This window comes from Zingiber officinale, chromosome 10B (genome assembly GCF_018446385.1).
Source record: "Zingiber officinale cultivar Zhangliang chromosome 10B, Zo_v1.1, whole genome shotgun sequence".
Lineage (NCBI taxonomy): Eukaryota > Viridiplantae > Streptophyta > Magnoliopsida > Zingiberales > Zingiberaceae > Zingiber > Zingiber officinale.
This window is the reverse complement of record NC_056005.1, coordinates 94,887,741-94,892,505: the sequence shown is the minus strand read 5'-3', so window position 1 is coordinate 94,892,505 and position 4,765 is coordinate 94,887,741.

Below are 4,765 nucleotides of genomic sequence, written 5' to 3'. Positions count from 1 at the left end.
CAATCATTTGTAAGAGGGGTTTTAACCCTTTAATTTTATTATCTTGTCAACCTAGTTTTATGACAAATTAATAGTTGGTTTCATTTGGTCACACAAATAATAGCAGTGACTCCGATGGGGAGGATACTATTAGATGTGTCTAAGTGTATACCATTACTTGACACTAAGTCCATTAATAAGATTATGCCCCTTCCGTTGGGGAAGATCACACGCTCTTAATTAACTTCCTATAGTCATCCAAAAATGGAAGTCTGTTCTAGTGATCCGCAAACAAGCTCATCCGTTATGGAGGAAGGCACTCAGAGCCAACGCGCAAGCTTGTTTGCATCACTTACAAACCAGTAATGGAGACCATGGGATTTACTTAAAAATCCCTCTCCCACTTAGTTATTTATTAATGAGGAATTTTAACTATGCTAGCCTACTAAACTTGTAAACTAACATGCACACACAGCACAATATAAAAGCAATAAATAGAAAATCTAATTTTCAACTATTATGGCTTTTATCTCTAGTTGTCCTCCGTGTGTTGTCATCCCAAGTTGCTGCCATATTTGGCCACCGCCACCGAGCTGTCGCATCCATCTTGCTCCTTGTTCCGCTGCGCCTCTGGTCCTTAGAAGGTTCCACGCTTTGCAAGATTCGATCCGCGACATAAATAGAATTTTACAATTTTGATCCTATATTCCATAAAAGGAATGTACATGTATCTAGATCAAAAATAAAATCCTAATAAAACTAAATACAGCTCCTGCAGTATTTTATAATACAATCATGCACACACATATAAATGTCCTTGACATGTCCAAGGGTCCAATCACACACATAAAACTATAAGCCATAATAGTTGGATCCTGCATCCACAAAGTTAGCACATCCTACTATTATCCTGCCTAAATTATGTATGACATGTGCATAATTAAACTAATACCAAATACACAGAGGCAAATCCCTAGCTCTGATACCAATTGTTGGTTGCTACTCGGAAAACCTAGAGGTTCCACTGTACAAAAATTTTGTACAAAGGTCTGAACCTTTTCCTAGCTACCATGTGTTCTTTTAAATTAAATTTTGGATCGCCTGCGGAACTTAACACGTTTGATCCAAAACTTAATCTATTTGTTCTTTAAGGTTTAAACTTAGATCTCCTGCGGAACTTAACACGTTTGATCCAAATCACCTAAGTTATTAATTCCATTAAATATTAATTTCCAAAATTGGTTCCCAGTACTGACGTGGCGAGGCACAGGGCCTTCTTGGATATGGGAACAACCACCACCGACTAAACAAAACCTTTTATGGAAAGCTAATATTTAATTTCCTAAAATAACTTTAGGTCAACCAAAAGGAACAATCAAATCACAAGGAAAAGAAAAATAAAAGAACACAACTTCGAAAAACATATTCGAAATACTAGAATCGTAAGCCTCTTGTATTTGGTATTATTTCCATAAATAACTAGTATGATGCGGAAAGAAAAATTACTAGTTATACCTTATAGAAAAACCTCTTGATCTTCTACCGTATTCCTCTTCTAACCTCGGACGTTGTGTGGGCAACGATCTTCCGAGATGAGAAACCACCAAAGCACCTTCTTCTCCTTTCTTCAAGTTTCGGCCAAGCACTATGCTTCCAAGAGATGAAGATCTTTTTCCATCAATCAAGCTCCAAGGGATGTAAGCTTTCTCTCCTTCTTCTCCAAGCTAAAATACGGCCACCACTTGATCTTCAAGGAGGAAGAGAGGTCCGGCCACAAGATGGAGAGAAGAGAAAGGAAGGAGGTCAGCCACACCAAGGAAGAAAAGAGGGAGAAAATAATAGAGGTTGTTCACCCTTGAAGGCTCCTCTACCTCCTCTTTTATAATCCTTGATCTTGGCAAATAGGAAATTTTAATAAAAACTTCCTTAATTCTTTTGCCATGAAAAGGAAAATTTTATTTTAATTAAAATAATTTTTCTTCTCACTAAAACATGGCCGACCACTTATTTCCTCAAATCAAGGAGAGTTTTAATTAAACAAGAATTAAAACTTCCTAATTTGTTTCCGGAAATTTATAAAAATTTCTCCAATAATTTTATCCCTTCATGATTGGTTTATAAAAAGGAAATTTAATAAATTAAAATCTTTCTTTTAAACATGTGGATAAAAAGAAAGTTATCTCTAAAAATTAAAATCTCTTTCAATCTACAAATAAGGAAAGATATCAAATCTTTTCTTAATCTTTTGTAAAAACTTATAAAAGAGAATATTTAATTTTTAAACTCTCTTTTAAATCATGAACATGTTTAAAAAGGAAAGTTTTCTTAAAATTTAAAATCCTCCTTTAATCAACAAATAAGGAAAGATTTCAAATTTTAAACTCTCTTTTAATCATGTAGATGATTTACAAATAAGGAAAGTTTTTACCAAAAATTAAAACCATCCTTTTAAACTACAAATAAGGAAAGAGATTAATCTCTTCTCTTAATCTTTTGTAGAAAGTTATAAAAGGAAATTTTTAATTTTTTTTAACTCTCTTTTAAAAACATGATATCCACATAAGAAATCATTTTAATAAAAATCCTTTTTAATATTCTAGTGGCCGGCCACCTAAGCTTGGGACCCAAGCTTTGGCCGGCCACCTTCATGGCTCATCCACTTGGTCTTGGCCGGACCTAGCTTGGGTTCCAAGCTAGCTTGGCCGGCCCCATTGGATGGGTAAGAAGGTGGGTATGCAGTGGGTATAAATTTCTATATACTAGAGACTACGATAGGGACCGAGAGGAGGAATTGGTTTTGGTCTCCCGATAAAATTAAGCATCCCGTGTTCGCCCCGAACACACAACTTAATTTTATCAATAATAATTCATTCCACTAGAGAACTATTATTGAACTACCGCACCAATCCCAAATTACATTTTGGGCTCCTTCTTATTATGAGTGTGTTAGTCTCCCTGTGTTTAAGATAACAAATGTCCACTAATTAAGTAAGTTACTGACAACTCACTTAATTAATATCTTAGTCCAAGAGTAGTACCACTCAACCTTATCATCATGTCGGACTAGGTCCACCTGCAGGGTTTAACATGACAATCCTTATGAGCTCCTCTTGAGGACATTATCAACCTAGTATCTCTAGGACACAGTTTCCTTCTATAATCAACAACACACACTATAAGTGATACCATTTCCCAACTTATCGGGCTTATTGATTCATCGAACTAAATCTCACCCATTGATAAATTAAAGAAATAAATATCAAATATATGTGCTTGTTATTATATTAGGATTAAGAGCACACACTTCCATAATAACCGAGGTCTTTGTTTCTTTATAAAATCAGTATAAAAGAAATGACCTCAAATGGTCCTACTCAATACACTCTAAGTGTACTATTGTAATTATACAGTCAAGATAAACTGATACCTAATTACACTACGACCTTCTAATGGTTTGTTCCTTTCCATTTTGGTCGTGAGCTACTGTTTATAATTTATAAGGTACTGATAACATGATCCTCTGTGTGTGACACCACACACCATGTTATCTACAATATAAATTAATTGAACAACTACATTTATCACAAATGTAGACATTTGACCAATGTGATTCTTATTTCTAGATAAATGTTTATACCAAAAGCTAGGCTTTTAGTATACACTCTAACACAAAGACGGGGAGGAATCCCTGCCGGATAACACGTTGTGTCACACTACCCATGAGCGGACCAACGGTGCCTAACAGAGTCCCTGCTGCAACACACTCAACCTGAATCGACCACTAACCCATGAGTGGTGGTGTATGCAGATCCATGTAACTGGAGATGTGCTCAACAATAATGGAGCGGACTATCGCACAGCATGCAATCATGAAAATGGTGCATGGCACTAACCACAAAATATCCTGACCTAATCCACATGTATATAAAAATGCATCATAGGTCAACGAATCAAAAACAATCCAAAGGTACTCAGAAGGTATAAAACCTAGGTCCTGAACATGGTAAAGCATGATATATCACTACCCCTATAAGCATGTATAAACAGGTAAAATATACATGAGATGCAAACCAGTCAATCAATCAAGCATGTACCAAGATTTGGGTAGTGATTAACCGAAACAGATAAGAAACACAATTAATGCAACATGTTAGTTTCAATACTAAGCATATCAAAGACAAAAAGTCAAAAGTACCCGCCTCCGATAAAATGATCCAAATCTGACTCCGAGATACTCGTCTCGCGTCAAAGTCCTGTGTCAAACAAATAAATCTTTTTATTTAACTATACACCTATAAATAGCTAAATAAAAATCTCCTACACTAGATTAGGGCAAAAACCCTAATCAACAACCACATAAATCTCACCCAGAATCCAACTCATACTAGAAACAAACTACACTATTCGGATCAAGAACAGAATATCCAAAACCAACAATAACCTGATTCAAGAACAAAATCTACTCATCTTACCTCAACCTCTCAGTCGTTCTTGCTACTGAAATCAAAGAGAATAGCTAGATGGAGTTGCTGTCCAACACCAAGAACAATCCCCACAGCCAGTTCTACTTCATATCTAAATCCAAATTTATCATCACAATAGTCCAAACAAATAGAATCTACAGCAAGGATACAATTCTCTAATCCTTACCTCACTACCTAGCCTCTGTTGGTGCTGGAACAGGATGCTGCATGATGGGGTTGCTGCCGGAATCAAAAACACCCCACATTACACAAAACCTCACCAATCCGTGACCTCCAACATCAAGTAGGGCACGTGGCTGAAG